Below are 27,477 nucleotides of genomic sequence, written 5' to 3' on the forward strand. Positions count from 1 at the left end.
ATGGCCCAACTCATGACAACGAAAGCATCTCACCTTCGACTTGTCAAACTTCTTCCCATCATTGGAAGAACTGGATTCAGAAAGAGAACCCTTCTCCTTCCCCTCAACTTTGATGTTTCGGAGTTTATCCTTGAGCGCCATTCCACCATCTCAAAACTCAACCGCTTCTGATCTAAAATTTTTGAGAAAAAAGTATTTCTTGTACAGAGATCGACTGTATGGGAATTCACCGGATATCTCACCTTCCAAAAGAAGGATGAATCCAGAAGATACCTGGCTCGATTACAGACTCTGCCTGAAGAAATAAAATGTAAACACTTTCTGAATAATAGATCTGATGATCAACAGCTCCGATACCATGTAGAAATTTTGAATAATATGACACTTATTCACAGAGATTATCCCGATTATACACTATTTTGGAATACATGCATAATACATAACCTCCTCTACGTTGATCATTAATTTAGCAGCATTAAAAACAATGAAACATCAATCGCATGCACACATTAACACAGTATGTAACCTGGGGAAAGCATACAGCTAAAAACCCCACATTATCTGTATATTATAATGATTGAGAACATGTAACAATACATAGTACAATACTCCTCACAAGTACTCAGTACTATCTCCACTTGTTACACACAAAACTAGCTCAGATCCGAACAAGTCACAGATTCAAATCTTCTCCACTGCTTTGCCTGCCTCCACTGCGCAATCCTGCAAGAGAATGAATGAGAATGGCTGATCCAAACTCCTATTTACCTTGGCTGATCCAAAATAACGTGAGCACAAGCTACAATTACCTTAGTATTGGCCCACACTATGCAGTCCTCATTGGCATAACTCAATCCCATGCATGTGCAAAATCTCATGCACAACTGATAGTCACAACTCACCCTTTCACTTACTTCTAACACTCGTCTCTATTGAACTGTCCATGCACTGAGTTAACTGATGTATTCTTTAGTTGCTTTATGATTTAATAATTAGTGAATTAATTAACAATCAATTCACACAAATCATCACTAGTGTATTCTTTAGTTAGACTAAATACAATTAGTTCAACTAAGTCAAACTGAACACAACTCCATCAACTCCACATCCAACTCCACAGAACTCACATGCATGAGTTCTAACTGAAGTCCTCCATGCAATAGCTCAACTAACACATAAGAAACCACATGAATCCTTCTGTCAGCTGCATGTGCCACATTCGTAGCTCGAACTGAAGTACTCCAAGAGAATAAGATAATGTTTATAGTCCAAATATTACTAAGGGCTAATAATATTTGACTGTTTCTATTTTTAGCCTGGCAGTCTAAAAATAGACTCTGATCACTCCGCTGTGAACCAAAAATAGAAGTCCATCTATTTTTCCCAACATGACCAATCATCCATAAACAACATCCTGCAACTCATAGACCATGATCCATATGTCTAAAAATAGACTTTGCACCAAAAATAGCTTGCGGGCCCACTTAATGAAGGCGACCCCTTTCCACTAAGCTCCATCATCTTGTTGCATTTTCAACGCATTTTGTGTTCTAAATATAAATTATTTAACTGGTAAAAATAACAAATGAAAATGAATATTGATTCACCCCCCCCCCCCCCCCCCACACTTTGTATTTCCAACCGAACAATTCTTATATGATACAAATGACAAGACCTCCTTTCTATATATAGGAGTCTAAGGGGTCACAATATAATGAGAGCCAACATAACAATAATAATGTAAGGGCACAACAATAACAATAGTGGGCTTCTATGGGGCACAATAACAACAATATGGGGACAACATGGACACAACAATAACAATAAGGGGCACAATGACAATAATAATAAGGGAATACACTAGTATTATAGGGACCTAACAAATTCCATATCTTTATTAGGATCTTCATTCCGACAAAGCCTTGTATTTAATGGTGTTTCGATATCTTGAATATACAAAGTAAAAAAGGGAGAGGAGAAAACTTCAAAATGCACATTTAACTTCAGTTGTATTTCAAATCGCTTAAACAAGGAACAACCTCTCTTGTTCTCAATAAGTCACAATGCCTCTTCCACCCGTACTACAAATATTCAATAAATGCTTCAAGCATACTTTTAAGGAAATAAAATAAAGGTTGAAGAAGAGAAAGGCTTCCTCCACAACGAGGTGATGCAAACAGCTTCATTGTGGTATTAAACAGGTCTGCTAGCAATGAAGCGATGCTTTCATCTCCTTGAGGTGACTCTGTTGGGTTACTGAATAGGCTTTCTCATAGCGGAGTAACACGAGGGAATGTGTTTAACTCATATTATCAAAATCTTGGTATACTTGTCATCCTTCTCCCCTAACAAAACACTTGAGGTGTGACTAGACTTATGTTGATGTGTTTCAAGCTAAGAAAAAAATAGAACAGCCTATTCCTTTAATCGAGATAAGTGATGTTTAAGCGACCAAAATTACTTCTTTCATTAATTGCAATATAAGAGAGTACATGACAGAGTATAAAAGGCTTGAACCCTGTCCATCAAATACACAAAGAGTACATTTTCATAGAATGCAACTCACAAGAATGGACATAAGCAGATAAGAGGATAGTCCTACCCTTTCTCACCCACTTCATTGCCAACCTCTTCCTTGTTCTATATTTTTCCTTTTATCCTTTGCTCTACATTCCCATTGCCAGTTCTGCTCGGTTGAATCCACACTCAGTTGGCTTCTATTTTCCTTGCTTGGTTTCTTTTTTATTCTTCCACCACCTTGCTGCAATTTCCCGTTCACTCACGTTTCATGTCCCTTTCCTTTGGTTATCAGCTCCGCAACATGAACCATTATCCTTACCACCTATTCTTGACCTTTCTTCCCTCCAAACTCCAAAATTAAAAACGAAGTCCCCAAGAGGCCCTTACCATCTATCTCAAGTGTTGTCAGCTCTATTTTTGTTCCTGGCTGCTGTTATTTCTTGTTGTTGTGCTGGTTCTTCTTCTTTCGGTGCTACTGATTCTGCCTCTGGTTGTGTTGGTCTTGAGTCATGCAGAGCTACTTCTGCTACACTTTTGCCATCTTTTCCAAATGAAGGTCCCAACTCAAGTACTACGACAATCGTTTCCTCGTGAAAGCAGTTATAATCTTCCAATGTCATCTCCCAGATGCATGTGAGGGTTTCTGCCTTTTGGATAAACTCAGGCGTTGATATGCAATTTAGTTGATCGGGGTGTGTGTTCTGCAGGGTTCTCCATTGTTCTTCGACCTCATCACATACCTCCTGCAGAGTAATCACATGCTTACCGACCGGTGGCCTAATATCAAGAATTTTATTTTTTTTCTTGTCCAGATCCTCCTTGATTTTTTGTACCCTACCCTCGAGGGAGTTGATCTCATCATCGATTTTCTTTACCTGGCCTTTGTCCCTGCAGGTCTTGTTGTCAGTGATGCGTTGTTGGAGTTGTTTCCGAAGTGTATACAGTGGCTAGTTTTTCATGGCCAAGCTACCTGACCAATCGTTGACATGCTCCCTTAGCACATAACCATCTTCCAGGGCATCAGTTAGCGAAGCTTTTAGCGCAGCGGCCGTGTGGAGTCTCTACTCGATCTCTGCGATGTAGCTTGTAGCTGGATTGGGCAGCACTAGTCTTACTGTATCTAAACTCTTCTTTAGCTCCTTCTTGGTGACCACAAGTTCCGTGCATGTTATCTGAATACAGTCGCATCAGCCGACCAATGTGCAGGCCAAAAATTCCTCGGGCGCTTCAATAACTAAATCAGCCACAGTTGGCTAGAGTGCTTGTAGCTTTGATGTCACCTGCTCGACCTGTGATTATATTTTTTGATTGGTATGTCAGAGTTGATCTCGCTCTGTCGTGATAGTCACAAGCTGGTACTTCTAGTGCTCGTGCTCGATGACCATGTCATTATGGATTTGTTCGGCCCTCTAAGTCCAGTGACCAGTGCTAAAGGTTCTCGGGTTGCATTGTTGATGGGTCTGAGATGTTTCTTCACAGGAATTGGCTGCTAGCAATAGATTTTTCTTAGTGGCCTTGGGGGGAAGTTACAGGCTACATGTTTTCAAGAAACTGAAGAGTGGGAGGGATAATGATTGGCTCTGGAACAAAGAGAAAGTTTATTGGAAATGAGGCTTCAAACAGTTCGATCAGGGACACCTTTTCTTGCTGAGGGGTTTTCTTCTCGTGCATGTGGTAGACCTTATTTAGTGGGAGATCCATGGAATCAATTCTTATGGTGAAAGAAGATGGTGAGCAGAGTAAAGATAGGGACCGAGAAATTTAATGGTTAAACTTTTGAGTTGTGGAAACTCAAGATGGAGGATCTACTAGTGGATAAAGATCAGTGATCACGGTAGATCTGGGTACTAAACCAACAATAATGTCAGCTGAAGACTTGGTGAAGTTGGATCGGAAAGAAATGAGCACAATACAATTGTGTGTCTTAGATTAGGTATTGTTGAATTTATCAGGGGAAGCTTCAGCAAAGGCTTTGTGGGACAAGTTAGGGACATTGTACCAATCTAAGTCTCTGGTGAATAAATTGTTCCTACAGAAAATGTTGTATAACCTGAGGATGAAAGATGGAGATTCATTGACAGATCATATGAATTCCTTTAATATTGTGGTAAGCCAGTTACTATCTATTGATATTAAAATTTCAAATTAAGATAGGTGCATTAGTTTGTTGTGTTCTCTACCAGATTTGTGGGTAGTTTGGTTGTTGCAATATGTATGAATGCAACTGCCTTGCAATTTGATGAAATAGTCTCATCCTTGTTGTCATAGGAGTTAAGACGAAAAAATATGGAGGGCCAGAATGGTGATGCCTTGTCTGTATGAGGACGGTCCCAGAACATAAACAAAAATAAGTCGTCGAGTGGGAGATTTAAATCTAGAGGGAGATCTAAATCCCCAGGAATACCTATAAAGGTGTGCTAGAAATGCGGAAAGGAAGGGCACTTCAAAAGGGACTGTAAATCTAAATTTCCTTAGAAAGGAAAGGGATCTATTGATGCTCCTTTTGCAGATGTGAAAACCACCTCAGATGAAGATGGGGATGTGTACTTGGATTCTTCTTCAAGTACACATGTAGATCATGAGGCATGGTTGATTGACTTAGGTGCATAATTTATGTAAGCAAGATGGATGTTGTAGGTGTAAAAAGAGTGTTCGAGAAATATACCTACAAGATGGTTCGGGGAGCACTGGTATTGATGCAGGGAGTTCGGATTGGAACTCTATACAATATTCAACGTAGCACTGTTATCAATGGGTGAAATATTTTTGTGGTTCCTGAAAGTGGAGCAGCAAATCTAGTGGTCTCTCGAGAAAATACCATGCTATGGCATCAAAGGCTTGGAAATATTGGCCTCTTCCCAATGCGGAGATGCGCAAAAGTTAGGAATAAAAATCATATTTGTGAGGAAATTTCTTTCATAATGAAGAATTGCTAGCATCCTCTATAATTACTTGCTTAACATTAATTTTTTAGTCTAATAGAAACACCTAGTATTGACATTTTTTGGTATTGTTAATGAGTCTTGCCACAATTCCCTAAACCATTTGCTACAGGATTGCCTAATTTCTCTCTGCCTTCCACCTCGATGATCGTTTATGCTTGCTTTATGTGTTTTCCCTTTGGTTTTCAGATTTTCTTAACTTTGCTTCTACTCCTTTCTCAAATGTTATTCTTCACTTGATGGTCGGGTTATCTATGAAATTGAGGAGATGGAAAGTAAAAGGAGTGTGAGAACGAGCATCTATAAAATTGAGGAGATGGAAAGTGGAAGCAGCATGATCATGGGAATCAAAACATGAAAAACTTCTAGGAGCATCTAATGTTCTAATTCCATTTAATCGTGTTGATATGCTTTGACTTGGGAAATCTTACATGGAATAAAAAAGAGGAATTCCCTTGTAGAGTCTACTAATTGGTAATCGGTGATATTTTAACAATGAATGATACATGTGACGTAAGGTAGAGATGATTTCATGACTATCTGTGAGTACCCATTTTTCGTGACTATTTGTTACTATTTGTTCATACCATCATATTGAATGATCTTGGTTGGTTAATTTTTGACGAGGAGAAAATAGGTTTCCAAGACTAAAGCTAGAAGGGCTGGAGGCTACTTCCTAAATGGGACAGAAGTACAAATAGATAGTTGCAGAGGTAGGAATAATGTCGTATTCCTTTTGAAATTTTATGAGTAGAGAAAGTGTGTAGTGCCACAACACCACTCCCTTCCACAAATATCTCAACAACTCCACAAGGCAAGGCAAGCCTATATCCCCCAACATAAGTTACAAATAAAAGAAGTTGCTATGGATCTCATCAATCTCTATTTGTTGAAAAAGTGAAGATAATGACCGTATGGAAACATGTCACTTTATGTTGATATTTCAATTAGAAAGTTATTACTTTCTATTGTTTCTTATCTATTAATTCTATACTTTTCATTTAAAATTAATATCTTGACTTTATGCTTTGGGATAAATACATTTGCTTTCCTAACCATGGCTAGAATGGCTATTTTCTATGTTGGGTGAGAGGGTAGCCATAAAATTGTTGTTCATGGCATGGTGTTGCCTATATTTTTCTAAATAATGATATTATGAGTGTGATAAAATGAAAAACACTATGGTTTATAGACTATGCTTAATATCTTTGTTGTACAACTTCTATTTGAAGCGTAAATTATTATAAGCAATATATATACATGTAAAAAAATTATATTTTATTTAAATATAAAACAAACCATTTTCTAAATTTAAGAATCGAAGTTTAATATCTTTGTTGTACAATTTATATTTGAAATGTAGATTACTGTACACAATATATATATATATATATCTATATATATATATATATATATATATATATATACAAAATTTAATTTTTTATTAAAATATAAAACAAACCATCTTCTAAATTTAAGAATCAATAACTTCATGGTAGAAAAGTTATCAAGGAAATAAAGAAACACTTGAAAACTTCATAACTAAAGATAAACCTAAGAAATTAATTCCACTTAAAGCAAAAGACACTACATATTAATTCCACATAAAGCAAAAAAATCACTAATTTTTTTATTTTATTTTTATGGAAATGAAAATAATGAGAATGGTATATGATAGGGGTTTCCGTAAATCACATCATCAACCATTTGTGGACAAATGATAGGGGTTGACAAAAGATTGATGATGTCATTTACACATAAACCTCTATCATATGCTTATTATGGATCACAGAAGCCTCAATTCAACAATAACATTGGTGTTGTGTGAAACTCATATACCCCTCGTAATAAACGGAATGCTTCTACTCCGAGAAAGTAATAATGACAACAGAATAGCATTATTTTAAATTACATTTAAAAGCAAGCAGATAATGACCAAAGTCGGCTCTTCAATATTTTTTGGTATATACGCTAAGGGACATCACTATAAATATCAGCTAAGCAAAGATTGATTTTGTACAAAAAAGTGAAGCGGACAAAGCATTTTGTTTCTGTCGATTCCGCGAGGCTGCGAAAATAAAAATTCTCAGACTATGATCTACTCGGTCTCCACCAATATGGCGTTTTACAATGATAACGAGATATATGACAGTGAAAGCGATGAAAGGGAAAATGAAGGGGTTGATGAAGATGAAGAATTAAGATATGAAAGCATGGTGGAAATAGCACGCAGTCGTCATGATGACAATAAAAGACATATGAAATATACGGTTTTAAGTCTGAATGACATCCGTGAGCGTCAGCACATGCTACCAAAATCATTTCCACTGTGCTGGTTATCTCTGAAGCCGAGGCAGCTATTCTTTTACGACACTTCGATTGGAATTCTATTAATACCAACGAACAATGGTTTGCAAGTGAGGAGAAAGTGAGGAATGGTGTGCTCCTGTTGTTGCAGCCCGAAGATAGTCGGATTAATGCATGAGCAGGGTACGCATGAAGAAGCAATTATTATTAGAACCAATTGTCACTTATTATTAAGTAGTGCAAGAGGGTCGCCGGACTCAGATTAATTTTTCTCATATTTTTCCATATTTCTGTTGGTTCCAGCAGAATAAGGATCTTGGACGTTTGTGGCAACCAAATCCTTTAGATTGGTTATCCAATCAATATTATTGTCTCTTACTAATATTTGATGATTATTTATTTTAATCAAATGTGACAATTTATATTTATATTTAATGTGTGATTTTACCTAGGGTTAGTCTTTGTTTTCAGTGGAACTTCATAGCTGGAAGCAAAGAATTTAACTTGGAGTTTAAATTGTAATGCAAGGTTCAATTTTCATGAAGTCTTACTTTTGATGTATCTATCCAACATGTGGACTTGTCTTGTGACCTGTGTATAGATAAGTGGATTAAAGCACATCTCCATGTCTAAGTAGTTCTTTCCCTGGAAGATTAATTTTTATTATCTCTATCATATTACACATGTATATCTTTGTTCAAACATAATAAGGATCTTGGTTCATGGCACCCAAATCCTTGTGATTGATTACTAGTTCAATATTATTGTATGTTTGTAATATTTATTTTAATAAAAAAGTGATGATTTATATTTATATTTTATGTGTGATTTCATTTATGGAGGTTATATTAAATGGTCTTATGACATGCATGTATAAGTTTAATAAATTACATTATATATTTGTCAATTTAATGTTTAAAGGGGCTGGAATCTATAGTGGGAAACAACAAGTTCTTCATAGTTAGGAAAGCTTCAATTTTGGCTTAGCTTTGATGTATTTATTCTACATGTTTTAGCACCTAGAGAGATTAGATAGAAATTGGTTTGTAATGCTTCCATAGATAATTGGATTAAATCTCATTCCTGTGTCCTTTTAAAGCAACTCTTCCAGTGTAGAATGGCTAGTGACTTGGTGTCTTTTAAATCCACTCCTTCTATAAAGGTCAACCATATAATTTAATTACCTTTTTCCATGGAAATGGTATATATGGCCACCTAGAAATTTCACTATTTCAAGCCTTCACTAGGCATATATTGGCACCTAAAGATTTTAGTGCAATTGTGTTTTTTTGAATTGACCATTGCATAATACATAGAATAGTATCATACTCACCTCTATTGGAAGATAGTTGGGTTGCTTTTTCCTACTTACATCTAAGCACAAAACATCACCTAAATAAACTAAAGGAGTTGGTTTTGTATTCACAAAGTAATCGAACACTATCATCTCCACTATTTGGGGAGGCTCATTTTCACATTTTCCTTCAGCTCTAACTTTCATCAAAAAACTTCATATAGGAAGGCCCTAAATTATCTAGCCAAAAGAGGAACTAATAGCATTGATGAAAATAAAAAATATAACATGTTAATCCATAAACAATAAAAAAATAGCTAGAATAGAGCACAAGGAATTATACAACTATTCTTCGCGGATTTTATCACTTAAACCAGAGATCTAAAACTGCATATTTCTGTGTAAGTTTTTAATTCTTATTCCTTTCATATATTGTTTTCCCTGCCAAAGAATAGAATTTCACAAGCCTTCAAAGATACCATATGACAGTAATCTAATATTTTACATATTTTTTGTTTCATTTACCTTAGTCTAAAAAAAATATGTAAGAATAAATCAGATTGAGGAGAAAACTCGTCTCACTTGGTGCCAAGTAATCCATCTTGTAACGTGCCTTGGTGAAAGTTGTGGCTTACCACCGAGAGTTCATACCAAAACCTTAGCAATAAGCATTGTTTCCAAATCAACAGACAAACATCATCATGGTGGACTATGACTACCTATCATACTTAAAAACAAAGGAGTGAACAACCTATATTAAGGAAAATTACCTAAAGGCAATAGGAAACCTTAGTAAGGACATTCAATTTCACATAACTTGATTCTAGTTTATGATTAAAAACATACTTGATAATTTTTCATAGAATCACACACTCTAAAGCCCCCAATGACTATGGTTTGTTTCACATTGCTCGTTAAATTAAAATAGATTTCATTTTGTTAAGGCTTGTACCACCTAAATTCCACGAGTTTCATAGCGATGACTCTCAATCCAAGACTTAATCTGCATGAGAAAACTAACCAACCTTTTTCAGGGTGGAGTGAAATGTTATTAGGTAGGGAGGAGCTCTTATGGGATATCTTTTTGGGAATCATGCGAGGATGTCTCAAAAGTGAATGCCACCACTTGAGAAGCACTCATTTTATTCACATTGATGGTAGCTTTACACACCCATCCATATATGAGATAGACAAGTCTATTCTAGGTAGAATTATAGGCTCTTGGCATTGCAGGTGTAAAGAAAGAAAGAGACACAGAGAATCATATAATTTGGATGTACAGAAAAGAGAGAAGAACAATTGGAATTTAGAGAAAGAAGTGAAGGAAATGACACTCATTGTGTGCATTTGTGTTGCTTTTATTGTCATTTTTTCAGTGGAAATATGATGGGGTTTCAACTTCAAAGGATAACTACCTTATAGAATGTGGATCAAAATTCAACATCACAGTGGGTAGAAATATCTTTAATTCATATACCCCCTCCTGAAAAGAACAAATTTAAAACAAAATCTTATACAAATATCAAAGCAATGAACCATGTGGAGATATATATAGTCTAACATCTAGTCCTTTCACATTCTTTACAATTCCACAGCTTCAAATATGTTGGAATGAGTTGTACAAATCTACCTTAATAGATATCCTTAACAAAGTTTCTTCAGAAACCATTTTTCCAAATAATTACTTAGCTAAGTGACTAGGGGCCTGAAGTTAACTTGGGCTCCTTGTTGTACTCACTTCCTCCTCTCCTTTGCTTGGATATGATATATGTCTTGGCTCTATCTACTGAATCTAATCTACTGAATTTTCTTTCCTCTTTAAGGCTTAAATTTTCCTCAAAGCATGCCTTACCATAAAAGAAAACTAGTTTGCATGCAGTGGGTTTTGAATGAAGTTTGATTTTGGAACAAGAGTTAACAGGACCTTGCATGAGTTTTGGATTGAAAAACGTGAAATGGAGGAGAAAACATGAAGAAAATTTTCCATAGGACCATTGTAAGAAACAAATATTTTATGAAAAACCAGTTTTTCACCAATAAAATGAGAATTAAAGGATAACTACATTATAGACTGTGGATCAAAATGGAACATCACATTGGTGGAAATATCTTCAACGCATATACCCCTCCTTAAAAGAACAAATTTAAAACAAAATCACATACAAATATCAAAACAATGAACCACATGGAGATATATAAAGGCCAATGTCTAAAACAATGAACCACAAGGAGATATATAAAGGCTAACGTCTAGTCCTTTCACATTCATTACAATTCCACAGCTTCAAATATGGTCGAATCAGTTGTACAAATCTACATGAATAATATTTACATAGATGTTTTTAACACAGTTTCTTTAGAAATGATTGTTCCAAATAATTAGGTAATTCATGAATGAATAAAGAATACCAAATAATCCTTTTATGAAATAATTCTCTATTTGGGAAAGTAAATATATAGAGGGCACCTTTTTACAAGGATGTTTTTCGAACACAATTTGGGACCATAACCCAAATTTAAATTTACTCCCCTAAGTAAGACACTATTATTTCTGGAATTTGTTCCCATTATCATGGCCGAATAATACAATCAAGAATAAATATTGCTTCCATATCCATAGAGTCATGTTACCATGGAAGCACTGGAATATGGCAAAAATATCAACCGAAAATGGATAACCCTCTTGAAAATTATTAATTAACTGGAAAAACAAAGGGATGGTTCATGCCAATAATTTGAAAAATGAATGGACAATGTATCTTGATATAGAAAAAATGAATAATAGACTAGCTCAGTAGAGCAAAATTGTACGATGTGCCACATGTCACGGTTTCTACCTTCATCTCCAAAAATGATACCCAACAAACTACAGTCTGTCCTCTTTCTGTCACTTCTTACAAAATTGGAATCTGATGGTCAAAGAAAATGTTATGATGATTTTCCCAAGCTGATATGTTTGGGATCGAATTCAGGAGCCTCCAAACACCCTAATTTCCTCAGTTCGTATCTTTGAAACTATAGCGAGACAAGATCTAAAATTCGGTCACAAGGTTTATCATGATTTTGGATCAAATGGGTTTTAATTTCAACTTCTGGAGCTTCTTAGAAACAAAATGTATATCAAAAACTCCATGATGACTTGTTTGAAGCAACGAAACCCTATAATCCAAAGCTCTCATACCAATTATTATGCAACAAGCTCACAAAAATAGAAGAAAGAGATAGATCAACGACTTGAAAGGTAGTCTCTTCAAGGGGGAAACATCCTTCACATTACATAAAATGAACATGTTAATATAGGTTGTCATTGATGTCAATATAGCAGTTTTTGTGATGGAAAATTATTTGATACATGATTTCCCATTGATGCCCATTGATCATAATGCTCATAGTGACGAAAGTTTGATATATGATGATATGATGAGATGGAGGACCCAAGTGGATTGAACAGCAGGAGATCAATTGAACAGCAATTTAAAAACAAATGACCCCGTAGGTCAATTGAATAGAAATTGAACAACAATTGAACAACAAATGACGCAGGACATCAATTGAACAACAATTGAATAGAAATTGAACAGCAATTGAACAACAATTGAATAGAAAATTACGTAGTAGATCTAGTAAAGCAATAGGAGCAAGAATCCAAAGAATAAGAGGGAGAGTTCCTCAGAAGCCATCAAGGAAGTAGATTATCACATATGCCCAAGGGTAAGTGTTATCAGAAGAACAAAGAGAAACAATGATATCAGAGGAGAAAAGAAGAAAACATCAAAGGATCCATATCGAAAGTATCACATGTAATATATGCCCAAGAAGAAATGATATGAAGAAAACAGTGGAGGAGCATAAACAGAGTTATCGGAGGTCATAGGAAGATAAGCCACAGGAGAAACAACTATCAGAAGAGAGGAAGAGTGAAGAGAGGTCACAGGAGCAACAGCTATCATAAGAGTTGAGGTTAGGAGTGTACGGATGTTTTGATCGTGGCTAAAGGCCCGCGCTAAATCCTAGCCATCGATCTCATTTTCAAACGCTTACGTCACAGTCAACGGTGGGGGTTAGGCCTATTTTTAAACCATGTGCTAGTTGAAGACCCACAGGCCATAGATTTGATGACCTCGTATATCCAATGGATATCGGGTCATAAAGTGATCGGACGTTAATCTCAAAACGGTCCTGAAATTTTATAGATCAATAATTTTAATCCTTATCAGCTCCGTAAGGGCGGTTAAGTGCCGTGAAAGTTCCCTAGCCAATATCATTGGGAACCACTTGATCCAGCGTGCCTTGATAAAACAATGGAGGATCGGCGATTGGGTTTGTTGATCGGTGGATCAACAATCGTCGAATTAATGATGAGAAAAATGATGGAGAATTAATCTGATAAGACATGGGACTGAGTGGACCCGAGAATTTTATGGACACAGTTTTATTTTATTTGGGGTCCGATCTTCTACATTCAGGTGCGACCAGCGTTCGTTTGCGAGATTAAAGGAATAACTTCGTTTTTTCATGAAGTTGCAATCATGATTAAAGGTGATGACGTGGCATGTGGGACCTCCATATGGGTGACGTATCTCGGGCATATATCACAAATAAGAGGTAACAGTTCACAACTCATGAACTTGAAGGAACAAAGGAAGTCGGAAGGTCAAGCGAATGAAAGAAGAAGTCGAAAGGTTGAGAAGCCAAAGGTCTGGCAAACAATGAATGTACAAAAGAGGCCAAAGATTGAGTGAGAGAGATGTAAGTAGAAGGACAGAAGGAAGTTGAAGGTCCTGTAGGACAGAAAGAAGTCGAAGGTCCAGCAAGACAAAACGAAGCCGAAGGTCCAGCAGGACAGGAGGAAGCCGAAGGATGAGGCAATTCAGTTGATTGGGTTAATCTTTGAAAGGCTCGGACCTGTGATGAAAAAATCAAGTACCTAACACAACCTGAAGAACAATTCTGTGAAGGGGAAAAATAAAGTTTCATCTGACATCGTTTGAAGGGATCAGTAGCCAGCACCAACATTAAAGCGTTTGTGAGTTTGGTTCTGGGAAGTAAGAGATCGAGATAGCAAGAACAGTGAGAAGCAGTCATGCCTGGAACAGTTACCACAACAGTAAAGAACAGAGGCTTGAAAACAAAGAATTGCTTTTGTGCATACATTGAGGCTTAGCACAGATATATTGTTGGAAAGCTTCAACAAATATTTGAAACATTATTGGAGATCATGATGCTTATTTGAAATCATCATGAGGTAACTTTGCAGACTCTATTAGGGAAATATGAAGAGTTGTGAAGACTCCTTCATATGAAGACAAGATGTCATTGATGTAGCAGTGAAGGTGTAGATAGACATAATTCAGTAAATAAGATGTTGGGAGCAGAGAATTACTATCAAACATATCTAGACAAAATATAGCAGTGGGTTGGAGCCCAGAGGGTTGGTGCCCTGAATGTTGGAGCCTCAAACAAACAAGGTTGGTATCTTGAAAAGATAGGGTTGGATCCCTTGGGGTTTGTGCCTCAGAATTGGAAGGATTGGTGTCCTTGGAGTTGGTGCTCCTAAACACAAGGTTGGTGCCTTGAGAGGATAGGGTTGGTACCCTAGAGGTTGGAGCCTCAAAAAAGACCAAGTTGGTGCTTGGAAACATATTGGAGCCTTATATATATTGTACCAGTTTATTGTAAAGAATATATTAATAAAAGCAGTTATTCCTATTGTTCATTTTGTGTTCTAAATATAAATGATTTAACTGGTAAAAATAACAAATGAAAAGGAGTATTGATTCACCCCCCCCCCCCCCCCCACCACTTCGTATTTCCAACAGAAAAATTCTTGTATGATACAAATGACAAGACCTCCTTTCTATATGTAGGAGTCTAAGGAGTCACAATATAATGAGAGCCAACATGATAACAATAATAATGTAAGGGCACAACAATAAGGGCTTCTATGGGGCACAATAACAACAATATGGGGACAACATGGGCACAGCAATAACAATAAGGGGTACAATGACAATAATAATAAGGGAATACACTAGTATTATAGGGACCTAACAAATTCCATATCTTTATTAGGATCTTCATTCCGACAAAGCCTTGTATTTAATGGTGTTTCGATATCTTGAATATACGAAGTAAAAAAGGGAGAGGAGAAAACTTCAAAATGCACATGTTAACTTCAGTTGTATTTCAAATCTCTTAAACAAGGAACAACCTCTCTTGTTCTCAATAAGTCACGATGCCTCTTCCACCTGTACTACAAATATTCAATAAATGCTTCAAGCATACCTTTCAGGAAATAAAATAAAGGTTGAAGAAGAGAAAGGCTTCCTCCAAAACGAGGTGATGCAAACAACTTCATCGTGGTATTAAATAGGTCTGCTGGTAATGGAGTGATGCTTGCATCTCCTTGAGGTGACTCTATTGGGTTACTGAATAGGCTTGCTCACAGTGGAGTAACATGAGGGAATGTGTTTAACTCATATTATCAAAAGCTTGGTATACTTGCCATCCTTCTCCCCTAACAAAACACTTGAAGTGTGACTAGAATTATGTTGATGTGTTTCAAGCTAAGAAAAAAATAGAAGAGGCTATTCCTTTAATCGAGATAAGTGATGTTTAAGCAACCAAAATTGCTTCTTTCATTAACTGCAATATAAGAGAGTACATGACAGAGTATAAAAGGCTTGAACCCTGTTCATCAAATACACAAAGAGTACATTTTCATAGAATGCAACTCACAAGAATGGACATAAGCAGATAAGAGGATAGTCCTACCCTTTCTCACCCACTTCATTGCCAACCTCTTCCTTGTGCTATATTTTTCCTTTTATCCTTTTCTCTACATTCCCACTACCAGTTCCGCTCGGCTGAATCCAAGCTCAGATGGCTTCTATTTCCCTTGCTTAGTTTCTTTTGTATTCTTCCACCACCTTGCCGCAATTGCCCATTCACTCCCGATTCCTGTCCCTTTCCTATGGTTATCAGCTCCACAACCTGAACCATTATCCCCGCCACCTATTCTTGACCTTTCTTCCCTCCAAACTCCAAAATTCAAAACGAACGCCCCAAGAGGCCCCGACCATCTATCTCAATTATTGTCGGCTCTGTTCTTGTTCCTGGCGGAGACTCTACAGTTATTTCTTGTTATTTTGTTGGATGTTCTTCTTTCGGTGCTGCTGATTCTGCCTCTGGTTGTGTTGGTCTTGAGTCATGTTGGGCAACTTCCGCTACACTTTTGCCTTATTTTCCAAATGCAGGCCCTAACTCAGGTACTTCGACAATCGTTTCCTCGTGAAAGCAGTTATAATCTTCCAATTTCATCTCCGAGATGCATGTGAGGGTTTCTGCCTTTTGGAGAAATTCAGGCGTTGATATGCAATTCGGTTGATAGGGTGGGTGTTCTGCAGGGTGCTCCATTGTTCTTCGACCTCGTCACATACCTCCCACAGAGTAATCACATGCTTACCGACCAGCGGCCTAATATCAAGAATTTTTTTTTTGTCTTGTCTGATTCCTCCTCAATTTGTTGTACCCTAGCCTCGAGGGAGTTGATCTCATCATCAATTTTCTTTATCTAGCCTTTGTCCCTGTAGGTCTTGTTCTCAGTGATGCGTTGTTGGAGTTGTTGACAGAGTGCATATAGTGGCTATTTTTTCATGGCCAAGTTACTTGACCAATCGTTGACTTGCTCCCTTAGCACATAACCATCCGCCAAAGCATCAGTTAGCGAAGCTTTTAGCGCAGCGGCCATATGGAGTTTCTACTCGATCTTTGTGATGTAGCTTGTAGCTGGATTGGGCAATGCTAGTCTTACTATATCTAAACTCTTCTTCAGCTCCTTATTGGTGACCACAAGTTTCGTGCATGTTTTCTAAATACGGTCGCATCAGCTGACCAATGTGCAGGCCGAAAATTCCTCGGGCGCTTCAATAACTAAATCAACCATAGTTGGCTAGAGTGCTTGTAGCTTTGATGTCACCTGCACGACCGGTGATTACATTTTTTGATTGGTATGTCAGAGTTGATCTCGCTCTGCCGTGATAGTCACAAGCTGGTGCTTCTGGTGCTCGTTGTCAATGACCAGGTCATTATGGATATATTCAACCCTCTGAGTTACATGTTGGATAAATTTGAACAACTGTGAAAATGACCAATGCTAAAGGTTCTCGGGTTGCATTGTTGATGGGTCTAAGATGTTGCTTTGCAGGGGTTGGCTAGTAGCAATAGATTTTTCTGAGTGGCCTTGTAGGGAAGTTGCAAGCTACGTGGTTTTAGGAAACTTAGGAGCGGGAGGCATAATGATTGGCTCTGGAACAACGAGCAAATTTATTGGAAATGAGGCTTCAAACAGTTCGATTTGGAACACCTTTTCTTGCTAAGGTGTTTTCTTCTCGTGCATGTGGTAGACCCTATTCAGTGGGAGATCCACGACATTGATTCTATGGTGAAAGAAGATGGTGAGCAGAGTAGAGATAGGGACCGAGAAATTTAATGGTTAAAGTTTTGAGTTGTGGAAACTCAAGATGGAGGATCTACTAGTGGATAAAGATCAGTGATTGCAGTAGATCCGAGTACTAAATAAACAATAATGTTAGCTGAAGAATTGGCGAAGTTCGATCGGAAAGCAAAGTGCACAATACAAATGTGTGTCTCAGATTCGGTATTGTTGAATTTACGAGGGGAAGCTTCGGCGAAGGCTTTGTGGGACAAGTTAGGGACATTGTACCAATCTAAGTCTCTGGTGAATAAATTGTTCCTACAGAAAATGTTGTATAACCTGAGGATGAAAGATGGAGACTCATTGACAGAGCATATGAATGACTTTAATATTTTTGTAAGCGATTTACTATCTATTGATATTAAAATTTTAGATGAAGATAGGTGCATCAGTTTTTTGTGTTCTCTACAAATTCATGGGCAATTTGGTTGTTGCAATATGTATGAATGCATCTGCCTTGCAATTTGATGAAATAGTCTCATCCTTGTTGTCAGAGGAGATGAGATGGAAAAATATGGAGGGCCAGAATGGTGATGCCTTGTCTGTATGAGGACGGTCCCAGAACATAAACAAAAATAATTTTTTGAGTGGGAGATTTAAATCTAGAAGGAGATTTAAATCTCCAGGAAGATCTGTATAGGTGTGCTAGAAATATGGAAAGGAAGGGCACTTCAAAAGGGACTGTAAATCTAAAGTTCCTGAGAAAGGAAAGGGATCTGATGATGCTCCTTCTACAGATGCAAAAACCACCTCAGATGAAGGTTGGGATGTGTACTTGGATTCTTCTTCAAGTACCCATGTAGATCATGAGGCATGGTTGATTGACTCAGGTGCATCCTTTCACTTCAATCCCCGTAGAGAGTGGTTATGTGAGTATGAGAAATATGATGGTGATGATGTCTTCTTAGGGGATGAAAAGAAGGCAAGAATTGTTGGTCATGGAAAATTCAAGTTGAAGCTGCAAGGTAGAAGGATTAGAACACTTTCAAGTGTTCTGCATATTCGTGCATTGGTCAAAAATCTAATTTATGTAAGCAAGATGGATGGTGTAGGTGTAAAAAGAGTGTGCGATAAATATACCTACAAGATGGTTCAGGGAGCACTGGTATTGATGTGGGGAGTTCAGATTGGAACTCTGTACAAGATTCAACGTAGCACTATTATCAATGGGTGCAATAGTTTTGTGGTTCCTGAAAGTGGAGCAGAAAATCTAGTGGTCTCTGGAGAAAATACCATGCTATGGCATCAAAGGCTTGGAAATATTGGAGAGAAGGGCCTTCAAATAATTCATGGTAAAGGTATGATAGAACGTATGTCTAATAGCTCTCTGGATTTTGATTTCTGCGAAAAATGTGTATATCAGAAGCAGAATCGGTCCATAAAAATATGGTATTTGCAGGGTCCACACAAACATTGTCCTTGCAAATGATGTGTCCCAACAACATGCCAAACAAAAATGCAAAGATACACTTCTTCATTTCTAGGGAGATTTATAGTTGTCTGCACCAATCGAACATCACTCTAAGTAAGCTAGAATGCTTCTTCAACAGATTGTAACTATCCAATCGTCCATGTATACCTCCAGAAACTGGTAAACGTAGTCTCTAAAAGCGGTGATAATAATTTTGGAGAACACAAAAGACGCATTCTTTAGGCCAAAAGGCATGACGTGGTATGCGTACGAGCCCCATTCTATGGTGAACATTGTTTTCTTCTTGTCATCCTTTGTTATTCGAACCTGATGGTACCTTAAGAACCCATCTATGAAGGATTAGGCTTCATTCCCTGCAACATTATACAAGACCTCATCATTTAAAGGCGTGGGGAATGGATCATGGACATAAGCATTGTTGAGGTTGTTGTACTATACACAGACCCTTATTTCCATAGTGGCCTTTTTGTTCTGGATGACTATTGGCCTAATCCATTCTGCTTTGTCTACTGGAAAGATGATTCCTGCATCCACCATTTTATCTATCTCATTCTTGAAAAAAAATTTACTCTTGGGTTCAACCTATATAGTCTATGGTTCAACCTATATAGTTGTAAGGGTACTATCATTCAAGCTCATTCATAGTTCAATAAATATATCATCATCTTATATAGGGTAGTCATTGATGGTTACAGTGTAATGAATAATATTTACTGGTAAAGGTAGTAGGACCTATAGTAATCAATACAATGCGTAGTATTAATTGCGACACGGGAGTTAAAAATCAACCTAAACCTTGAAGGAAAATGTTATAATATATTTCTTCTCGAGTGTATTAAATCTTGGGAATGTTTTTCGGTAGCAATGAACAATTTTAAAATATTATTTTCCCTCTTCCCGAGGTGGAGTTGCGAAAAAATTAGGACTAAAAAGCATATTTGTGAGGAGATTGCTTTCATAATGAAGAATTGCTAGCATCATCTAGAATTACTTGCTTAACATAAATTTTTGACTCTAATAGAAACACTTGGTATTGACATTTTTTTGGTATTGTTAATGAGTCTTGCCACAATTCCCTAAACCATTTGCTACAGAATTGCCTAATTGCTCTGCCTTTCACATCGATGATCATTTATGCTTGCTTTTATGTGCTTTTCCTTTGGTTTTCATATTTGGTTAACTTTGCTTCTGCTCCTTTCTCAAATGTTATTCTTCACTTGATGGTCAGGTTATCTATGAAATTGAGGAGATGGCAAGTAAAAGCAGTGTGAGAACGAGCATCTATAAAATTAAGGAGATGGAAAGTGGAAGTAGCACGAGCATGGGAATCAAAACATGCAAAACTTCTAGGAGCACCTAATATTCTAAATCATTTTAATTGTGTTGATATGCTTTGACTTGGGAAATCTTACTTGGCATAAAAAGGAGGAATTCCCTTGTAGAGTCTACTAATTGGTAATTGGTGATCTTTTAACAATGAATGATACATGTGACGTAAGGTAGAGATGATTTCATGACTATCTGTGAGTGCCCATTTTTTGTGACTATTTGTTACTATTTATTCATACCATCATATTGAATGATCTTGGTTGGTTAATTTTTGAGGAGGAGAAAATTGGTTTTCCTAAACTAAAGCTAGAAGGGCTGGAGGCTACTTCCTAAATGGGATAGAATTACAAATTGATAGTTGCAGAGGTAAGAATAATGTCGTATCCCTTTTGAAATTTTATGAGTAGAGAAAGTGTGCAGTGCCGCGACACCACTCCCTTGCACAAATACCTCAACAACTCCACAAGGCAAGGCAAGCCTATATCCCCCAACATAAGTTACAAATAAAAGAAGTTGCTATGGATCTCATCAATCTCTATTTGTTGAAAAAGTGAAGATAATGACCATATGGAAACATGTCACTTTATGTTGATATTTCTATTAATTTTATACTTTTCATTTAAAATTAATATCTTGACTTTATGCTTTGGGATAAATACATTTGCTTTCCTAACCATGGCTACCATGGCCATTTTCTATGTTGGGTGAGAGGGTAGCCATAACATTGTTGTTCATGACATGGTGTTGCCTATATTTTTCTAAATATTGCTATTATGAGTGTGATAAAATGCAAAACACTATGATATATAGACTATGCTTAATATCTTTGTTGTACAATTTCTATTTGAAGCGTAAATTATTATAAGCAATATATACAAATGTACAAAAATTAATATTTTATTAAAATATAAAACAAACCATTTTCTAAATTTAAGAATCAAGGTTTAATATATTTGTTGTACAATTTACATTTGAAATGTAAATTATTATACACAATATATATAAATATACAAAATTTAATTTTTTATTAAAATATAAAACAAACCATCTTCTAAATTTAAGAATCAATAACTTCATGGTAAAAAAGTTATCGAGGAAATAAAGAAACGCTTGAAAAAATCGTAACTAAAGATACACCTAAGAAATTAATTCCACTTAAAGCAAAAGAAACTACATATTATTTCAACATAGAGCAAAAAAAAATCACTAATTTTTTTATTTTATTTTTATGGAAATGAAAATAATTTGAATGGTATATGATAGGGGTTTCCGTAAATCACATCATCAACCATTTGTGGACAAATGATTGATGATGTCATTTACACAGAAACCTCTATCATATGCTTATTATGGATCACAGAAGCCTCAATTCAACAATAACAATGGCGTTGTGTGAAACTCATATACCACGTTGTAATAAATGGAATGCTTCTACTCAAAGAAAGTAATAGTGGCAACAGAATAGCAATATTTTAAATTACATTTAAAAGCAAGAAAACAATGACCAAAGTCCGCTCTTAAATATTTTTTGGAATATATGCTAAGGGACATCACTATAAATATCAGCTAAGCAAAGATTGATTTTGTACAAAAAAGTGAAGCAAACATAGCGTTTTGTTTCTGTCAATTCCGCGAGGCTGTGAAAATAAAAATTCTCAGACTCTGATCTACTCGATCTCCACCAATATGGCATTTTACGATGATAACGAGATATATGACATCGAAATCGATGAAAGGGAAAACGAAGGGGTTGATGAAGATGAAGAATTGAGATATGAAAGCATAGTGGAAATAGCATGCATTTGTCATGATGACAATAAAAGACGTATGAAATATACGGTTTTAAGTCTGAACGATATTCGTGAGCGTCATCACAATGCTACCAAAAGCGTTTCCACTGTGTTGGCTGTCTCGGAAGCCGAGGCAGTTATTCTCTTGCGTCACTTCGATTGGAATTCTATTAATGCCAATGATCAATGGTTTGTAGATGAGAAGAAAGTAAGAAATGCTGTGGGCCTATTGTTACAGCCCGAAGATAGTCGGATTAATCCACGAGTAGGGTGTGCATGAAGAAGCAATTATTATTAGAACCAACTGTCACTTATTATTAAGTAGTGCAAGAGAGTCGCTGGACTCCAATGAATTTTTCTCATATTTTTCCATATCTCTGTTTGTTCCAACATAATAAGGATCTTGGACATTTGTGGCAAACAAATCCTTTAGATTGATTATCCAGTCAATATTATTGTCTCTTATTAATATTTGATGATTATTCATTTTAATATAATGTGACGATTTATATTTATATTTAATATGTGATTTTACCTAGGGTTAATCTTTGTTTTCAGTGGAACTTCATAGCTGGAAGCAAAGACTTTAACTTGGAGTTTAAATTGTAATGCAAGGTTCAATTTTCATGAAGTCTTACTTTTGATGTATCTATCCAACATGTGGACTTGTCTTGTGACATGTGTATAGATAAGTGGATTAAAGCACATCTCCATGTCTAAGTAGTTCTTTTCCCTTGAAGATTAATTTTTATTATCTCTATCATATTACTCATGTATATCTTTGTTCAAACATAATAAGGATCTTGGTTCATGTCACCCAAATCCTTGTGATTGATTACTAGTTCAATATTATTGTATGTTTGTAATATTTATTTTAATAAAAAAGTGATGATCTATATTTATATTTTATGTGTGATTTCATTATGGAGGTTATATTAGCTGGTCTTATGACATGCATGTATAAGTTTAATAAATTACATTATATCTTTGTCAATTTAATGTTTAAAGGGGTTGGATTCTATAGTGGGAAGCAACAAGTTCTTCATAGTTAGGCAAGGTTCAATTCTGGCTTACCTTTGATGTAGTTATTCAACATGTTTTAGTACCTAGAGAGACTAGATAAAAAAATTGTTTGTAATGCTTGCATAGATAATTAGATTAAAACTCATTCCTGTGTCCTTTTAAAGCAACTCTTCCAGTGTAGAATGGCTAATGACTTGGTGTTTTGTAAATCCACTCCTTGTTTAAAGGTCAACCATATAATTTAATTACCTTTTTCCATGGAAATGGCATATATGGGCACCAAGAAATTTCACAATTTCAAGCTTTCACTAGGCATATGTTGGCACCTAAATATTTTAGTGCAATTGTGTTTTTTTGAAACAACCATTGCATAATACATAGAATAGTATCATACTCACCTCTACTGGAAGATAGTTGGGTTGTTTTTTCCTACTTACATCTAAGCACAAAACATCACTTGAATAAACTAAAGGAGTTTGTTTTGTATTCACAAAGTAATCGAACACTGTCAACTCCACTATTTGGGGAGGCTCATTTTCATTTTCCTTCATCTCTAACTTTCATTGGAAAACTTCAGATAGGAAGGCCCTAAATTATCTAGCCAAAAGAGAAACTAATAGCATTGATGAAAATAACAAATATAACATGTTAATACAATAAAAAAATAGCTAGAATAGAGCACAAGGAATTATACAACTATTCTTTGCAAATTTTATCACTTAAACCAGAGATCTAAAACTGCATATTTCTGTGTGTTTTTTTAATTCTTATTCCTTTCATATATTTTTTTCTTGCCAGACAATAGAATTTCAAAAGCCCTTAAAAATACCATATGATAGTAATCTAATATTTTACATATTTTTTGTTGCATTTACCTTAGTCTCAAAAAAATATGTAAAAATAAATAAAATTGAGGAGAAAACTTGTCTCACTTGGTGCCAAGTAATCCATCTTGTAACTTGCCTTGATGAAAGTTGTGGTTTACCACCTAGAGTTCATCCTAGAACCTTAGCACTAAGCATTGTTTCCAAATCAAAAGACAAACATTATCGTGGTGGACTATGACTACCTATCATACCTAAAAACAAAGGAGTGCACAACCTATATTAAGTCAAATTACCTAAAGGCAATAGAAAACCTTAGTAAGGACATTCAATTTCACATAACTTGATTCTAGTTTATGGTTAAAAACATACTTGATAATTTTTCATACAATCACACATTCTAAAGCCCCTAATGACTATGGTTTGTTTCACATTGCTCGTTAAATTAAAAAAGATTTCATTTTGTTAAGGCCTGTACCACCTGAATTCCATGAGTTTCATAGTGATGACCCTCAATCCAAGACTTCATTTGCATGAGAAAACTAACCAACCTTTTTCAGGGTGAAGTGAAATGATATTAGGTAGGGAGGATCTCTTATGGGATATCTTTTTTGGAATCATGTGAGGATGTCTCCAAAGTGAATGCCACCACTTGAGAAGCACTCATTTTATTCACATTGATGGTAGCTTTACATACCCATCCATATATGAGATAGATAACTCTATTCTAGGTAGAATTATAGTCTCTTGGCATTGCCTCCAAGTGTAAAGAAAGAAAGAGACACACAGAATCATATAATTTGGATGTAGAGAAAAGAGAGAAGCACAATTGGATTTTGGAGAAAGAAGTGAAGGAAATGACACTCATTGTGTGCATTTGTGTTGCTTTTATTGTCATTTTTTCAATGGAAATATGATGGGGTTTCAACTTCAAAGGATAACTACCTTATAGAATGTGGATCAAAATGCAACATCACAGTGGGTAGAAATATCTTTAATTCATATACCCCCTCCTAAAAAGAACAAATTTAAAACAATATCTCATACAAATATCAAAACAATGAACCATGTGGAGATATATATAGTCTAACATCTAGTCCTTTCACATTCTTTACAATTCCACAGCTTCAAATATGTTGGAATGAGTTGTACAAATCTACCTTAATAGATATCCTTAACAGAGTTCCTTCATAAACCACAGTTCCAAATAATTACTTAGATAAGTGACTAGGGGTCTGAAGTTAACTTGGGCTCCTTGTCATATCCACTCCCTCCTCTCCTTTGCTTGGATATGATCTATGTCTTGGCTCTATCTACTGAATCTAATCTACTGAATTTTATTTCCTCTTTAAGGCTTAAATTTTCCTCAAAACATGCCTTACCATAAAAGGAAACTAGTTTTCATGCAGTGGGCTTTGCATGCAGTTTGATTTTGGAACAAGAGTTAACAGGACTTTGCATGAGTTTTGGATTGAAAATCGTGAAATGGAGGAGAAACCATGAAGAAAAGTTTCCATAGGACCATTGTAAGAAACATATCTTTTATGAAAAACCAGTTTTTCACCAATAAAATGAGAATTAAAGGATAACTACCTTATAGACTGTGGATCAAATTTCAACATCACATTGGTGGAAATATCTTCAATGCATATACCCGTCCTGAAAAGAACAAATTTAAAACAAAATCGCATACAAATATCAAAACAATGAACCACATGGAGATATATAAAGGCTAACATCTAAAACAATGAACCACATGGAGATATATAAAGGCTAACGTCTAGTCCTTTCACATTCATTACAATTCCACAGCTTCAAATATGGTCGAATCAGTTGTACAAATCTACATGAATAATATTTACATAGATGTCCTTGACACAGTTTCTTTAGAAATGATTGTTCCAAATAATTAGGTAATTCATGAATGAATAAAGAATACCAAATAAGCCTTTTATGAAATAATTCTCTATTTGGGAAAGTAAATATATAGAGGGCACCTTTTTACAAGGATGTTTTTCGAACACAATTTGGCACCATAACCCAAATTTAAATTACTACCCTAAGTAAGACACTATTATTTCTGGAATTTGTTCCCATTATCATGGCCGAATAATACAATCAAGAATAAATATTGCTTCCATATCCATAGAGTCATGTTACCATGGAAGCACTGGAATATGGAAAAAATATCAACCAACAATGGAGAACCCTCTTGAAAATTATTAATTAACTGGCAAAACAAAAGGATGGTTCATGCCAATAATTTGAAAAATGAATGGACAATGTATCTTGATATAGAAAAAATGAATAATAGACTATCTCAGTAGAGCAAACTTGTACGACGTGCCACATGTCACGGTTTCTACCTTCGTCTCTGAAAATGATACCCAACAAACTACAGCCTCTCCTATTTCTGTCACTTCTTACAAAATTCGAATCTGAGGAGCATAAACAGAGCTATCAGAGGTCACGGGAAGATAAGCCACAGGAGCAACAACTATCGGAAGACTGGAAGAGTGAAGAGAGGTCACGGGAGAAAAAGTTATTGGAAGAGCAGAGGTTAGGAGTGTACGGATGTTTTGATCGTGGTTGAAGGCCCGTTCTAAATCCTAGCCATCGATCTCATTTTCAAACACTTACGTCACAGTCAACGGTAGGGGTTAGGCATGTTTTTAAACCGTGTGCTAGTTGAAGACCCGCAAGCCGTAGATTTGATGACCTCGTATATCCAATGGATATCGGGTCATAAAGTGATCGAACGTTAATCTCAAAACGGACCCGAACTTTTATAGATCAAGGATTTATAATCCTTATCGGCTTTGTAAGCATGGTTAAGCATCGTGAAAGTTCCCTGGTCAATATCGTTGTGAACCATTGGATCCAGTGCGCCTTGATCAAACAATGGAGGATCGACAATTGGGTTTGTTGATCAGGTCAATCAACAACCATCAGATTAATGATGAGATAAATGGTGGAGAATTAATGTGATAAGACTTGGGACTGAGTGGACCCAAGAAGTTTATGGACACGGGTTTATTTTATTTGGGGTCTGTCTTGTGCATTCAAGTGGGACCAGCGTTCATTTGCAGGATTAAAGTAATAACTCTATTTTTTCATGAAGTTGCGATCACGATTGAAGGTGATGATGTGGCATGTGGGGACCTCCATATGGGTAACGTATCTTAGGCATATATCACAGAGAAGAGGTAACAGTTCACAACTCGTGAACTTGAAGGAACAGAGGAAGCTGGAAGGTCAAGCGAATGAAAGAATAAGTTGAAAGGTTGAGAAGCCAAAGGTCTAGCAAACAATGAAGGTACAAAAGAAGCCGAAGATTGAGTGAGAGAGATGTAAGCAGAAGGATAGAAGTAAGGCATAGGTCCAGCAGAATAGAAGGATGCTGAAGGTCAATCAGGACAGAAGGAAGCCGAAGGTCCAGCAAGACAGAAGGACGTTGAAGGTCTAGCAGGACAGGAGGAAGCCAAAGGATGAGGCAATTTTGTTGATTGGGTTAATCTT

Source organism: Pinus tabuliformis, chromosome 4_2 (genome assembly GCF_031772625.1).
Source record: "Pinus tabuliformis cultivar Carrire ecotype Pingquan chromosome 4_2, CPIR1, whole genome shotgun sequence".
In the NCBI taxonomy this organism is placed as follows: domain Eukaryota; kingdom Viridiplantae; phylum Streptophyta; class Pinopsida; order Pinales; family Pinaceae; genus Pinus; species Pinus tabuliformis.